Genomic DNA, 16232 nt, shown 5'->3' with positions numbered 1-16232 from the left:
ATCAGTGTACTTTATTCACCTGTCGCTGAGTCAGGGTCTGCAGGACAGACCCTCACAGGTGGTGATCCTGATACATCACAATAAGTAAGTACTGGTAACATTTTTTCCATTGAAAACCAGCAAAAAAAAAAAAAAAAAAAATCAAAGAATCAATGAATTATTCTTATCAAATCAAATAAATGCAAAGACAGAAATGCAGAATTCCTGTTTACAAATTAGCTGGGTCAGACAGTCTTACAGAAAGAAACAACTAGTAAATAAGCACATTCGATTCAAGTATCTTTTTTTCTTTTTTAGAGATGAAGTCTTGCTATGTTGCCCAGGCTGGTCTCCAACTCCTGGCCTCAAGCAACCCTCCTATCTTGGCCTCCTAAAGTGCTGGGATTACAGGCCTGAGCCACCATGCCTGGCCTCACTTCAAACATTTAATGAGCAGGGGAGATTAAAATACAATACAGCCGGGCGTGGTGGCTCAAGCCTGTAATCCCTGCACTTTGGGAGGCCGAGACGGGCGGATCACAAGGTCAAGAGATCGAGACCATCTTGGCCAACATGGTGAAACCCCCGTCTCTACTAAAAATACAAAAATTAGCTGGGCGTGGTGGCATGCACCTGTAGTCTCAGCTACTTGGGAGGCTGAGGCAGGAGAATTGCTTGAACCTGGGAGGCAGAGGTTGCAGTGAGCCGAAATTGTGCCACTGCACTCCAGCTTGGCGCCTGGCTACAGAGTGAGACTCTGTCTCAAAAAAAATAAATAAATAAAATAAAATAAAATACAGCAGTAAGTAGCCAGGCTTGGTGGCACACACCTGTAGTCTCAGCTACTTGGGAGGCTGAGATAGGAGAATTGCTTGAACCTGGGAGGCAGAGGTTGTAGTGAGCAGAGACTGCAACACCAGGCTCCAGCCTGGCGACAGAGAGAGACTTTGTCTCCAAAAAAAAAAGAAAGGTAAATAATCAAGCACTATACTGAAAACAATCCTTAACAGTCACATAGCAGCCTGTGTGTAAGAGCTACATAAAATTCCACTTTAGGGCTGGGTGCAGCAGCTCATGTTTGTAATCCCAACACTTTGGGAGGTTGAGGCTAGAGAATCACTTGAGGCCAGGAGTTTCAGACCACCCTGGCAACATATAGGGATTCCATCTCCACAAAAAAATTTAGCCAGGCAGGCTAAATTAGTAGGTGGCAGGCCTGTGGTCCCAGCTACTTGGGAGGCTGAGACAGGAGGATCACTTTAAGCCTGGGTGATGGAGGCTACACTGAGCTACAGTGAGCTGTGTTCATGCCACTGCATTCCAGCCTGGGCAACAGAAAGAGAGACTCATTTTAACCACACAACGACCCAGCTAAAAACCCTTCCCTGGTTCTGTCACCATCAGATAAAGCCTAAGCTCCTGTATCTCTGTCTTGCACTTTTTCACTTTAACAATAACCACCCTCCAGGCTCAGTAGCCAATGCCTGTAATTTCAGCACTTTGGGAGACTGAGGTGAGAGGACTGCTTGAGTCCAGGAGTTCAAGACCTGCCTGAGCAACACAGCAAGACTCCATCTTTACAAAATATTTAAAAATCAGCTGAGCGTGGCAACACGCATTTGCAGTCCCAACTACCCTGGAGGCTGAGGTGGGAGGATCACTTGAGCCCAGACAGTTGAGACTTCAGAGACTCACGATCGTGTCACTGTACTCCAGTGACAAAGTGAGACTGTCTCTAAATTAATAAATAAATAAGCAAGAAAGAAAGTAAGCAAGCACCTCCTTGCAGCTACTGGCCTTCTCTCCTTTGGTTCCCTCCTCTCCCTCAATGAACCCTGTAGTGTGAATGTTACTCATTCTTCAAGACACCTGCAGAAAGTATTCCCTGATCCCTTCTAGGCTCCATGCCCAACAGCCTGGCCTAAATGCCCAGCTCCTTCCTTGATGCTCCATCTTAGCTCACACTCCATACCACAATGTTTTGAAAGTATCTTGACTGTCCCTTCTCCTCAGCTGGCTAACTTCTAGAGAGCAGAAACATGACTGCTTGGAAGGACATTAAAAATTCAAATCCTGAACATTTTTTAATCCTGCGGATATGAATCAGTAACTCTTAAAAGCAAAATGTTATTTATCATTAAATATTAATAATATAATCAAATGTTCTTGCATCTCTGGCAAGTTTCTTGGTACAGCAACTTTAAGGAACAGACTTTAACAGCAGTTAAAGCCGCACGGTGGCTCACGCCTGTAATCCCAGCACTCTGAGAGGCCGACAAGGGAGGATGACTTAAAGCCAGGAGTTTGAGACCAGCCTGGGCAACAGGGCGAGATCCCATCTCTAAAAAATAAATAAACAAATAAAAACAAAGCAGTTTTAGGTTTAGAGGAGGAAAAATCTCTCTCCAAACCAAAAACCAACTCCCAAGGTGCTGCTGCCGTAAACTCGTCCTGGGAAAATTTCCTATCTAATCGCAAAAGCAAAACGACCGGCGCCCGTGACACATTTCCCAACCACAAGGATTGGTCACCCGCGCTGAGACACTGCCAGCTGCCTATGACCTAGTCTCCGAAGCGGCTGGGTCCCTCCCTCTCCTCTCCCTAAACTTCCGTGATGGGCATCACTCGGCTCTCCCCCCAGACGGTTCGGAAATAGGGTCTTCGGCTCCTAACCCCAGCCCCGCAGCCTCGCCCTCAGCCACGGGGTGAAAGTCAGGACCACAGGCTTCAAATCCCCTCCCAACTCCGGGACGCTTCCTTCCCCACAGGGCGACGCCGGATCAAGTCCCGGCGCCCCTGTCGCGATCGGCGTAGCTGTATGTAGTCTGGGTGCGAGCGTCCCATCCCGGCGCGTTCCGGGGAGGTCCCGGGAGGGGCCCCGGGCGAACACAGGTGTTGCTTCGGAGCCCGCGTCCTGGACGGGGAGGTGGGAGCCGGGCCGAGGGGAGCCGCCGGGGAGGGAGGCGGCCAGGAAACGCTCCGCGTCAGGCCGTCGGGGATCAGCCGGGCGCTGCAGATCCCGGCAACTAGCGTCTGGGACAGGGAGGCCGTGCGCTGTGAGGGTTAAGAAGCCGAGGGCGGCCCGGAACGGGGAGGGCGGCGCTGACGGGCTCGGAATGTGGGATGAAGGACAGCGGGAGGCACCGACGCGCAACTGCCCCGGCCGCGCGGACGGCACGGACCAACTGACCCGCCGCCCCCGGCCGGAGACGCCCGGCCGCCCGGCACCCAGTGCGGAGAGCCGCGCCGCCCTCGGCCGCCGTCCGTCCGCTCCGTACCTCGCCCGCGGCTCCTCCGGCGTCCACAACACCGCTCGCCCAGTGTCTCTCAGGTAGCTCTGGGTTCCCGGGTCCGCTCCCGCCTCACACCCACCCTCCCGCTCGCCCCGCCCCCGGCACCGCCACCGCACGCACGTTACGCACGGCGCGACACGTCACTTCCGGGGCCTTTGGCTCTTTACGGGCGGAAGTGCGGCGGGGAGCGGGACGCCGCCCTGACGCCCGCGAACAAAGAGAAGGGGGCGGCATCCAGGCTGAAGTTGGGGCGTTGGGGAGCCCCGGAGAAGCCGGCGTTTCCCAGTCTGTGGCTCAGCCCCGCGCTTCCGGCTTCCGACGCGCAGCAGCCCGAAGGCGACGCTGGGACCGCGGCGTCATCTGGGCTGCAGCTGCGGTGGTAACCGGAATGGGAGGTGGACCGGAGCCGCTACGCCAAGGGACGCTTCAAAGACTAACTTTCAGCCTTCCCGGATCCTAGGATGTGACAGGTGTTCGAGTTAAAGGATCTTAACGGGATCAGTTGATCCAAAAGCAGCTGAGTCTTTGGGAGGCTCAGGCAGGAGAATCGCTTGAGGCCAGGAGTTCGAGACCAGCCTGGGCAACCGAGCGAGATCTCGTCTCGACAAAAGAAATTTTAAAAATCAGCCGAGCATGATGGCTCGCACTTGTAGTCCTAGCTACCTGGGAGGCTGAGGTGGGAGGATCGCTTGAGAGCCCAGGAAGTTGAGGCAGCGGACATCCCTCCACTGAACTGCAGCCCGGTGACAGCAGAGCAAGACTCTGTCTCAAAAAAAACAAACAAAAAAACCCAGCATCACCGAGACCCAGAAGTTAAATAAATTAGCCAGTATCACAAAGTGGTAATGGTTGACTCACAAACAAAATCCTGTTTACATGATTTTTTTTCTTTGTTTTTTTGAGACGGAGTCTTGCCCTGTCTCCCAGGCGGGAGTGCAATGGCGCGATCTCTGCTCACTGCAACCTTTGCCTTCCGGGTTCAAACGATTCTCCTGCCTTAGCCTCCCAAGAAAGCTGGGATTACAGGCGCCCACCACCACGCCCAGCTAATTTTTTTTTTTTTTTTTTTTTTTTTTTTGTATTTTTAGTAGAGAGGGGTTTCACCCTGTTGGCCAGGCTAGTCTCGAACTCCTGACCTCGTGATCCGCCCGCCTCAGCCTCCCAAAGTGCTGGGATTACAGGTGTGAGCCACTGTGTTCGGCCTACGGGATTCTTTATGAGATTCCTTACGATTCCCGTGTAACGAATGTTAAAAACAGCTAAATACTGACTGCTCTGTGTCCTGGATGCCATCCTTAGCATAAGGTGCAGTTACAGCAAGAAAAAAAAGAAAATACTATGGCGTCACTGTGAGATAGACCTGGGTTGGAATCCCAGCTTTGCTAATTGTCACTGCAGCTGTGTTCGTGGACAGGTTGCCTAATTTTTCAGTCTTTTTTTTTTTTTTTGAGACGGAGTCTCACTCTGTCACCCAGACTGGAGTGCAGTGGCACCATCTCGGCTCACTGCAACCTCCACCTCCTGGATTCAAGCGATTCTCCTGCCTCAGCCTCCTGAATAGCAGGGATTACAGGTACACACCACCACACCTGGCTAATTTTTTTGTATTTTTAGTAGAGACAGGGTTTCACCATGTTGACCAGGCCGGCTTCAAAATCCTGACCTCAAGTGATCCCCTGACCTTGGCCTCACAAAATGCTAGGATTACAGGCTTGAGCCACCGTGCCTGGCTACATTTTTGTATTTTTAATAGAGACAGAGTTTCACCATATTGACCAGGCTAGTCTCGAATTCCTGACCTCAAGTGATCCACCCTCCTTGGTCTCCCAAAATGCTGGGATTACAGACGTGAGCTACTGCGACCAGCCCTAATTTCTCAGTCTTTGTTCATTATTGGAAGTGAGGATTAAATTATTTGTTTCTCAAATTCTTCCTGAGTGCCTGTGTGTGCTAGGCTGAGGGTACAACAGAGTATAAAACAAAAGTATGACCGGGCGCAGTGGCTCACACCTGTATTCCGAGCACTTTGGGAGGCTGAGGCAGTGGATCACCTGATGTCGGGAGTTTGAGACCAGCCTGACCTACCCGGAGAAACCCCATCTCTACTAAAAATACAAAATTAGCTGGGCATAGTGGTGCATGCCTGTCATCCCAGCTACTCCGGAGGCTGAGGCAGGAGAATTGCTTGATCCTGGGAGGCGGAGATTGCGGTGAGCCAAGCCATCACACTCCAGCTTGGGCAACAAGAGCGAAACATCTCAAAAAACAAAAAAATTCCATCTCAAAACACACACACACACACAAAGTACCTGTGCTGAAGAGGTTACTGTCTAGTACCCATGCTTAGGAGGTGGAGGAGCCAATAAACAATAAATTACAGTAGCACATTAGATGGTGATAATCACTATTACCAAAAGACAGAATAACATTTACTTTAAAGATCTTAACTGACTCTTATGATTATAGAATCTGGCAGGCAACACACCATATGGTAAACTATCTTTGCATTCCAGGAATATATCCCACTTGGTCACAGTCTATATAAACCTTTTCTTTTTTGAAACAGTCTTGCTCTGTTGCTGAGGCTGGAGTGCAGTGGCATGATCTTAGCTCACTACAACCTCTGCTTCCCAGGTTCAAGCAATTCTCGTGCCTCAGCCTCCCAAGTAGCTGGGATTACAAGTGCCCACCACCACACCCAGCTAATTTTTTTTTGTATTTTTAGGAGAGAGAGAGTTTCACCATGTTGGCCAGGCTGGTCTTGAACTCCTGACCTCAAGTGAGCCACCTGCCTCAGCCTCCCAAAGTGCTGGGATTTCAGGCATCAGCCTCCACACCTGGCCTTGTATAATCCTTTTAATAACATTCTGTTAAATTCAATTTTCTCTTTTTAATTTAATTTTTAAAAATATTTATTTATTTTCTTTCTTTTTTTTTTTTGAGACGGAGTTTCGCTCTTGTTACCCAGGCTGAAGTGCAATGGCGCGATCTCGGCTCACCGCAACCTCCGCCTCCTGGGTTCAGGCAATTCTCCTGCCTCAGCCTCCCGAGTAGCTGGGACTACAGGCGTGCACCACCACGCCCAGCTAATTTTTTTGTATTTTTAGTAGAAACGGGGTTTCACCATGTTGACCACTATGGTCTCGATCTGTTGACCAGTATGGTCTCGATCTCTTGACCTCGTGATCCACCTGCCTTGGCCTCCCAAAGTGCTGGGATTATAGTTGTAAGCCACCGCGCCCGGCTGTTGTGTTTTCATTTTTATTCATCTCAAAGTGTTTTCTAATTTCCTGTATAATTTCATCTTTAGTCACTGATTGTTTAAGAGTGTTTACTTTCCACATATTTGTGAGTTTTTGAGTTTTCCTTGTTACTGATTTCTAGTTTAATTCTATTGTGATTATAAAATACTTAGCACTTTGCATACTTTCAGTCTTTTAAAATAGTAATACTTGTTTTGCAGCCTAATACTGTATACTCTGGACAGTGTCCCACGTGATTTTGAAAAGAATGTGCGTTTTGCTGTTGTTGGGTGGGTGTCTATATGTCCATTAGATCTAATTGGATTATCACCTTGTTCAAGTGCTCTTTCCTATTGATCTGGTCTCTGGTGGTTGTGTTATTAAAAATGAGTTAGTGAGGTCTCCAGTGATCACTGTGAAACTATTTCTCCCTTCAATTCTATACTTTTTTGCTTCATGTTTTGGAGCTCTGTTGTAAGGTGCATATATGTTTTAAATTATGATGTCTTGTTGGATTAAACTTTTTTATCAGTAGAGAATTCCCTTGTTTCTCATAACCATTTTTGGCTTAAAACCTATTTTGCCTAACATATGGCCACTCCTGGTCTCATTTGGTTACTTTTTGCATGGAATTTATTTTTCCATTCTTTTGTTTTCAATCACTTTGTGTCTTTGTATCTAAAGTGAGTCTCTTATAGACAGTATATAGATGGATCATGTTTTATTTAATTTATTTTTTTACATCTCCCAAGGTTCTGTCATCCACCTTTTTATTTAATACATTCCACCAATCTCTCCTGGGCTCAGGTGATCCTCCCACCTCAACTGCCTGAGTAGCTTGGACTACAGGCACATGCCACTACTCATAGCCTATATTCTTCTTCTTCTTCTTTTTTTTTTTTTTTGGCTTAAATAACAGAAGTTTATTTCTGTTGGTTATGAAGTGTAGAAATCCAAGATAAGATCACAGTACTGGCAGGTTTTGTTTCTGCTGAGGCCTTTCTTCTTGGCTTATAGATGGTCGTCTTTTCACTGTGTCCTCACATGGCCTTTTCTCTGTGAGCATGCATCCTTGCTGTCTCTGCGTGTGTCCAAATTTCCTCTTACTATAGAGTCACCAGTCAAATTGGATTAGGACCCATCCTAATGGTATCATTTAAATTCACCTCTTTAGAGACCCTGTTTCTACATACAGTCACATTCTGAGGTACTGGGGTTAGGACTTCAACATATGAATTTGGTGGGGATCCCAATTAAGCCTATAACATAATCATAAATTACTTAAAAACTAAATAGCGGCCGGGCACGGTGGCTCAAGCCTGTAATCCCAGCACTTTGGGAGGCCGAGGCGGGTGGATCACGAGGTCAAGAGATCGAGACCATCCTGGTCAACATGGTGAAACCCCATCTCTACTAATACAAAAAATTAGCTGGGCATGGTGGTGCGTGCCTGTAATCCCAGCTACTCAGGAGGCTGAGGCAGGAGAATTGCCTGAACCCAGGAGGCAGAGGTTGCGGTGAGCCGAGATCGTGCCACCAGCCTGGGTAACGAGCGAAACTCCGTCTCAAAAAAAAAAAAAAAAAAAAAACTAAATAGCATGGTGATATAGACAAAGCAGGCAGAAGTGAGGGTTTGGAAGCCTAGGGAGACCCTGATAAGATGATGACATTAAGTTGAGACCATAAGGGACTCAGGGTGAAGCCATGTGGGAAGGGAGAGAAGAAAGATGCCAGACAGTTCTGGAGGTTGGGCAGGACTTAGGTGACTCTCAGACTAGCAACTCATCCAAATGTGAAAGCTCTTGGGACTCAGAAAACAATAGGACTAAGCAAAAATGCAGCACCAGTGCAGAAGTTTTGGCTTCTTCTCATGTAGCTCATATCGTATCTCCCAGTTAGAAAGTTTTCTTTGTATTTAATGTGGAATCCCCCTTGCTGTGATATAAACTTGTATCCTCCTGTTCTGTCCCCAGGGAAGAGATGTCACAAGTCTGTTTATTTATTGGAATACTATTCTTTATCTTTTCTGCAGACTTATTTTCTGCAAGTTGTTTTGGCTTTTTTCTGTAACTGGATCTGGGTAACCTGGCAGTGCAGAGCCAGGCCCTGGGCTTCAAGACAGGGACACACCAAGGCTTAGGACACAGACATGCCCCCACTCTGCTCCCCACCAGCCTAGGGACTCAGCTGGGCTAGGTAGTCGGCTTTGTCAGACTCTTCATCTGGGAAACAATGTTAGATTCTGGTTAAATTTAGCGCTGAATATGGTATCTATGTAATAATTGTTAAGGTTTTCTAAAAATTAAATCCTCTGTACTTCTCTCAAGGTTTGGAGCCTAAACTAGAAATAGTACTGAAATCAAAGTCTGATTTCTGCCTCTTATTTTTCTTTACATTATACTTCAGGTCATGATGCTCGTTCATTTTTTAGACAGTTAAATAGCAGCTTGGACTCGGTTCACTATAAAGTTCACAATTACTCCTTGGCCATTTCCAGCCAACGTAGTGGCATGGTCCAGCCATTCCTTTCCTCATTTTGGTCACCTACGAATCTCCAGGTTGCTCCCTAAATCCAACAGTGTGTGGGCACTTGGCACATAGTGGGTCTTCATGCTGGACATCCATGACAACGGCCCATTTGATTTGTTTTATTTTGTTTTGTTTTTTGAGACAAAGTCTCACTCTGTTGCCCAGGCTAGAATGCAGTAGCATGATCTCAGCTCACTGCAACCTCAGGCCGCTAGGTTCAAGAGATTCTCCTGCCTCAGCCTCCCAAGTAGCTGGGATTACAGGCATGCACCACCACGCCCAGCTGACTGTCCATTTGATATTCTCACCTTCTGGCTTCTAACTGCCACCTCCCATCATAGTTAGGTAGAGTTGATACTGTCCAAAATCTAGTCTTACGGAATCCCCATCTGATGACCATCATCTCACTGCCTTAATACCCTGTGTCATAAGCTTGCTTTCAGACCCTATCAATCAGGCTTTGGACCTGTAGACCTTTCCCAGTTGAAGAGTCCAGAAACTGGCTCCTGTCTTATTTCTTCTTTACTTCATCCAGGTCCCATCATTCCAGCCACGCTCCCGCAGGTTAGCCCCATCCTTGGATGCTCACTGCTCAAGCACTGCCTCTACTTGTCATCCTGCCAGGACCCCCCAGCTATCTGGCTTTCTCTCTCTGCCATGCTGATCATTGGGCCTTGTGAGACAAATGAAAAGAGTTACTACAGCTCATTAGAGCTGGTTTTCTCACTTCAAGCAGGTCCTCAGTGCTGCTTGGGAATTCTTCTGCTTGTCCTCATGCAGTTTCCTCTCGCCCATAATGGCTAGCCCAAAATGTCACCACTTTGCTCCTGCCCCCCCCTTTTTTTTTTGAGACAGAGTCTCACTCTGTCACCGGGCTGGAGTGTAGTGGCAAGATCTCAGCGCACTGCAACCTCTGCCTTCTGGGTTCAAGCAATTCTCCTGCATCAGCCTCCCAAGTAGCTGGGACTACAGGCGCATGCCACCAAGCCAAGCTAATTTTTGTTATTTTTAGTAGAGACGGGGTTTCACCATGTTGGGCAGGATGGTCCTGATCTCCCGACCTCGTGATCCGCCCACCTCGGCCTCCCACAGTGCTGGGATTACAGGCGTGAGTCACCGCGCCTGGCCTGATCCAGCCCTTTTCTTGACCTGCCTATTTCTTTATAGTTACCTTTATTTGCTGATCCCTCACTTCTCTAATTAAAGATATAGCCAGGTGCGGTGGCCCATGCCTGTAATCCCAGCACTTTGGGAGGACAAGGTGGGAGGATCACGAGGTCAGGAGTTTGAGACCAGCCTGGCCAACATAGTGAAACTCCATCTCTACTAAACATACAAAAAAATTATCCAGGCATGGTGGTGGGCGCCTGTAATCCCAGCTACTTGAGAGGCCGAGGTAGGAGAATCACTTGAACCCGGGAGGCTGAGGTTTCAATGAGCCAAGATCGCACCACTGCACTGCACTGGGTGATAGTGTGAGACTTTGTCTCAAAAAAAAGAAATTCAAATTAATCTGTGATTTTTTTCTCCTAATACAAATAACCCTAAATACAATACCAGTTGACCCAAGGAGATAATGACGGTGTAGACTTTTTTTTTTTTGAGACTGGGTCTCACTCTTGCCCAGGCTGGAGTGTGTCGGCCTGATTACAACTCACTGCAGCCTGGACCTCCTGAGCACAGGCATTCCTCCCAGCTTAGCCTCCTGAGTAGCTGGGACTACAGGTGTGTGCCACCACACCCAACTAATTTTTTTTGTATTTCTTGAAGAGACAGGATTTCACCAGGTTGGTCAGGCTGATCTGTAACTCCTGTGCTCAAGCAATCGGCCCCCCTCAGTCTTCCAAAGTACTAGGATTACAGATGTGAGCCCCTGCACCCAGCCCAGTGTGTAGGCTGGTCTTACATGTCAGATACAAGGTTCCAAGTATTCTATGTTTTTTTTTTATTTTGAATGGGTGACACGTGAATGCACATAGGATGGCATTTGGGCAGAGCAGCAGCACCTGAGTTCATCTTCCTCTCTTGGCACATTAGAAATAGTCCCCTCTGGGCCGGGCACAGTGGCTCACGCCTATAATCCCAGCACTTTGGGAGGCTGAGGCGGGTGGATCATTAGGTCAAGAGATCAAGACCATACTGGTCAACATGGTGAAACCCCGTCTCTACTAAAAATACAAAAAAATTAGCTGGGCATGGTGGCACACGCCTGTAGTCCCAGCTACTTGGGAAGCTGAGGCAGGAGAATTGCCTGAACCCAGGAGGCAGAGGTTGCGGTAAGCCGAGATGGCGCCATCCCACTCCAGCCTGGGTAACAAGAGCGAAACTCCAGTCTCAAAAAAAATTAAAAAAATAAAAAAATCAATAGTCCCTGTAAGGCCGGTTGCCTCGCCAGGGAGCACGGATGCAGAACACCCCCCCGCCCCCTCCGACCCCTCGCCTTCTTTTCAAAAGCTCAGACAAGCCCAGACGAGCTCAGGCAAGCTCAGACATGCTCAGGCTCTTTCCCTTCTCCCATGCTCACACACCCTGACCCTCCCTTAAAAGAGCTCAGTATGCAAACAAGGTGTGGTAACCCTAGCGTCTTAACAACAAATAGCAGCCAAGTCTTAATACCAATAGCAGCCAAGTCTTAACAACCAATAACAGCCAAGTCCTAACAACCAATAGCAGCCGAGTAATTCCAACCAACAACAAGCTAAGTCCTAGGTAAAGGCTTGTAACTTACCCAATAGCAGTCCTGCTCTCCCACAACCAATCGAGCTGTTTCACTCCCTATAACCCACCCACTCCCCCACCCCCCGTCTGAGAGGAGTCCATGGGACTTCTCCGGCCCCTCCTGTTGGACCGCAGAACCTCGTCCAGGAGCCTGAATAAATTCCTTCGCATCAGATCTTCTTGTGCTGGCCTCAGTTTCTTCATTTTATCCTCGGCGAGAACAGACCTTACAGTCCCCTCTGATGTCCACATGGGGAAGCGCTCTGGGTGTCAGCTGGCCTCCACTACATGTGGGTACCTAACTGCAATTTGCTGTGGCTTTTCGCAGTCAGGCATAAGAGCTGGAATTTCTGTTACTTTCTCAATATTTGCATATGTAATGAAGTGTCTTCTGAAGCCAAAATATTTGAAAAACAATGACCTACCCTCATTGTGTGGGTCAGAATCTCAGGTTCACTTGACTGCTGCAGGCTGCTGTGGATAGACATCCCTGAAGGGGTTCTTTCAGATGGTGCCTCTAGACCTTGAAACTGTTGATTATATTGCAACTGTCACACCTACAAGGACTGCTAGCCTCAGCCAACCCCTCGTCATGGAGCTACAGAAACAAGGGACGGGCTGCCCATGCTCACGCCCCTCTGTATAGCCTTACTGAGAGCTTTAAGTGTGTCTTGGGGTAAAGCAGGATAGGAGAAAAGATATACAGGGATTTCAGCTATTGGAATGCTGGATCCTTAGCCAGGGATCAGGTAAACCCATGTACTAAAAAGACAGAATGATTAGGCAAAGAAATAGGGTCACAAATGGCCAGTATTGCTTATAAACCCCAGTGAGAGCCTTCCACTCTGGAAACATCCCTTTTTTTTTTTTTTTGAGACAGTCTAGCTCTGTAAGGCTGGAGTGCAGTGGCACAATCTTGGCTCACTGCAACCTCCGCCTCCCAGGTTCACACAATTCTCCTGCCTCGGCCTCCCGAGTAGCTGGGACCACAGGCACGTGCCACCATGCCCGGCTAATTTTAGTATTTTTAGTAGAGACGGGGTTTCACCATGCTGGCCAGGATGGTCTCAATCTCTTGACCTCATGATCCCCCCACCTCAGCCTCCCAGATTGCTGGGATTACAGGCATGAGGCACCGCACTTGGCCTGGAAATATCACTTTATTTCCCATTATCATGCTGATTGACACCTTGGTTGGACTGTCTGGAAATTCTACCTTTGGATCTCAATTCGCAAATCCAGGTCGTCCCAGGCATGCTGTTGCCGTAAAAGGGTCAGAATTGCCATGCAAACAGAGAATAGTGCTGACAGATGTTCCAAATCAAGTCATAAACCCCATCTTAATGGAATCCTCTTGCCCATGGAAGTGGTGGAATGTTCCTGCAGGGAACTGGACAAGGGATTCTTCTCATTGTTCTGCCTCTCTGGACCAATGGGAGTTTCCAAATACAGCTGCCTTTGAAGAGTAAACTTAGATAATTGGGTGGAATATCCCCTGAATGTCTGGAAGCAGTTACATTCTGCCTTGACTCCTGGGAGGGCTGAATGAATAATGCCACCCTCATTTCATCTAACAGTGATGTGGTCAGCTCATCAGTAAAGTTCATAGTTTTGTTAGGACACTTGTGGTGAACTCGGTTTCCGGGCAAGATATTTACTTATTCTACTTTTTATTTTAGAGACAGAGTCTTGCTCTACCACCGAGGCTGGACTGCAGTGGTGCAGTCATGTCCCTCTGCAACTGCAACCTCATGGGCTCAGGTGAGCCTCCCACCTCAGGCTCCCAAGTAGCTAGAACTGCAGGTGCACGCCACCATGCCTGGCTGATATTTTTAATTTTTTTTTTTTTTCTTTTTTTGAGATGGAGTTTCGCTCGTTACCCAGGCTGGAGTGCAGTGGCACGATCTCGACTCACCGCAACCTCCGCCTCCTGGGTTCAAGCAATTCTCCTGCCTTAGCCTCCTGAGTAGCTGGGACTACAGGCATGTGCCACCATGCCCAGCTAATTTTTGTATTTTTAGTAGAGATGGGGTTTCACCATGTTGACCAGGATGGTCTCGATCTCTTGACCTCGTGATCCACCCGCCTCGGCCTCCCAAAGTGCTGGGATTATAGGTGTGAGCCACTGCGCCTGGCCCAATTTTTTTTTTTTCTTTCTTTTAGGCACAGGGTCTTGCTATGTTGCCCAGGCTGGGCTTGGATTCCTGGCCTCAGGCAATCCTCTTGCCTCTGCCTCCCAAAGTGCTGTAGGATTACAGTTGTGAACCACCGTGCCTGGGCAGGCAAAATAATTAGATTCTTCCTTCCTGGTGCAGGTGAAGTTAGTGTGTGTGCTCAGTGGGGTCCTGCAGGCACCCTCTGCAGCTGCTGTGGAGGTACATGCAGAACTTCCAGGTGTGTACCCACCTCACCTTAAGTGGAGGTAGAGCCTGCAGGCACCCTCTGCCACTTCGGCTACAGAGACTGAAAATGCTCTCCATTTCCTAGCGGGCCAGATGTAAAAGCTGACTTGGAAAGCAAGGAACATCACTGCTGAGCGTACCCACCTGCCAGAGAATAAACAGACAGTCTTGGGCACTGCATCACTGTCATGGTTGGCTAACAGGTACCAGATAAGGCATGGCCTGAAGTGGCCAACCAGCTTTTAAATGCCAAAGACAGGAAAGTTACGAACAGAGGGGAGAGGTGGAGAGGACATGGTGAGAGGGACAGTAAAACACCTGCAACATGTGCACACACAGATGGGCCCTTGGGGCAGAGTCAGCTGAGGTACAGTTGGTAATGAAGATGCTATGTTGAGAAACTTGAACCACAAGGCATTTATAAAAATTCACACATTGTAGGGACTTAAGCCTACTCATGATACCCTGACCTCTACAAAAATACTGAAGATACAAAGATTTCTTCAACTGGATTCTGAACCTCTAAGTTTCTTTTAATGAGGGTCAGGCTCCAAGTTTTGTGTTGCTATGTGATTCTGTTTCTTGGTTTTAATAATGACTGAGAGAAGTATGGATACCTCCATTACAAAAGTCTACTGGGGCTGGGCCATCTGCCAGGATCATGTCCTTTTTAGTGGAGGGCACAAAGCTGACTGAACGCAGGGGCTACTTAAGGACTATTCTGCCAGGATCACGTCCTTTTTAGTGGAGGGCACATAGCTGACTGAACGCAAGGCTACTTAAGGACTATTCTGCCAGGGTCATGTCCTTTTTAGTGGAGAGGCACATAGCTGACTGAATGCAGGGCTGCTTAAGGAATACATCTGATGTGGTTTGCCTCTCTGTCCCACCTAAATCTCACGTCGAACGTAATCCCCACATGTCAGGAGGGAGGTGACTGGATCATGCAGGTGGATTTCCCCTATGCTGTTCTCGTGAGAGTGGGTGAGTTCTCATGTGATCTGATAGTTTAAAAGTGTGGCATTTCCCCCCTCTCTCTCTCTCTCTCTCTCCTGCCACCATGTAAGACGTGACTTGCTTCTCCTTCGCCTTCTGCCATGATTATAAGTTTCCTGAGGCCTCCCCAGCCATGCAAACTGTGAGTCAATTAAACCTCTTTTCTTTATAAATTACCCAGTCTCAGGTAGTTCTTTCTAGCAGTGTGAAAACAAACTTTTTTTTCCTTTCTTCCTAGAATCCTTTCCTGAAATACGAAGACTTTCTAATACTTTTTCTACAGTATGTACTTTCCAAATTTTCACAGGTCAGGTAGAGTGAAGCCCTGAACCTCAGAGACAGGATACTGAGCTGCCAAAAGGAAGGGAGGATCCTGCTGTTGAACACGCCTGAGGGTTTCAGAAAGGGGCTCTGGGTTTGAATCCTGACTCTTCCACTTACTAGTTCAGCGCTCTTGGGGAAACTATACCTGTGTGAGCTTCTGTTTCCAACCTGTATTATTAGTGTACTATTACTATGTGACTGCTCAGTGATTAGGTCAGGGAATACATTTGGCACAGATGATGCAGTGGTTTTGTTTAAAAGCCAGAATAATCAGAGATTTAAGGGAAGCAATCGGAGGGTATGAAGCTACTCAGTGCTTCAGAACTTACCTTTCTGAGTTAATCCGTGATGTCATTCCAAGGGGCATCTTGATGAGGACACTCATTAGCCAGGAAGGTGTCAAGCTGTGCTTTCAAGAGGAAGGGCAACTTATGTCCATTTTCCTCAAGAAAGGATCTTAACCACTCACAAAGGCTCACATAAATTTAGAGCTGCTTATTTCTCCACTGAAAAAGAAGTGGTGATATGACAGGAGGAACTTATTTCAGAACTACCTGACGTGGTTTGAGCCACGCATGTGACTGCACCTGTAGTCTCTTATTTCTTTGGAGAACTCCCAACAGAAGAGGACAGAGATTTACCTAGGCTGAGGTGGGCTCACGCCCACCTGAAACATAGATGAAGCTAGAGTAACTCCGGAAGGGTCCTCAAGAGGCCCACCTCCCTTTCAGGGCAGGAGTTCAGCTGCT

General features: G+C 47.9%; 1 protein-coding gene across 6 annotated transcripts in view; it reads right to left on the bottom strand.

Annotated features, from left to right (window-relative positions):
- The window catches only part of RABGEF1 (RAB guanine nucleotide exchange factor 1), a 74757-nt gene extending 71352 nt beyond the window's left edge, over positions 1-3405 (bottom strand). For 3 of the 6 annotated variants that reach the window (XM_012449099.3, XM_012449103.3, XM_012449100.3), the window contains exon 1: positions 3258-3405. The gene's annotated coding sequence lies outside the window, so the exon portion shown is untranslated. The remainder of the gene's footprint in view (positions 1-3257) is intronic. The other 3 variants (XM_064375617.1, XM_064375618.1, XM_012449098.3) reach the window with 2 other exon arrangements.
- Between the last annotated feature and the right edge of the window lie 12827 nt (positions 3406-16232).

Source organism: Aotus nancymaae, unplaced genomic scaffold (genome assembly GCF_030222135.1).
Source record: "Aotus nancymaae isolate 86718 unplaced genomic scaffold, 86718_ANA_hifiasm-v0.15.2.pri h1tg000012l, whole genome shotgun sequence".
Taxonomy (NCBI): Eukaryota; Metazoa; Chordata; class Mammalia; order Primates; family Aotidae; genus Aotus; species Aotus nancymaae.
Note: the sequence above shows the minus strand (reverse complement) of the source record. Positions and strands in the feature narration are given on the sequence as shown.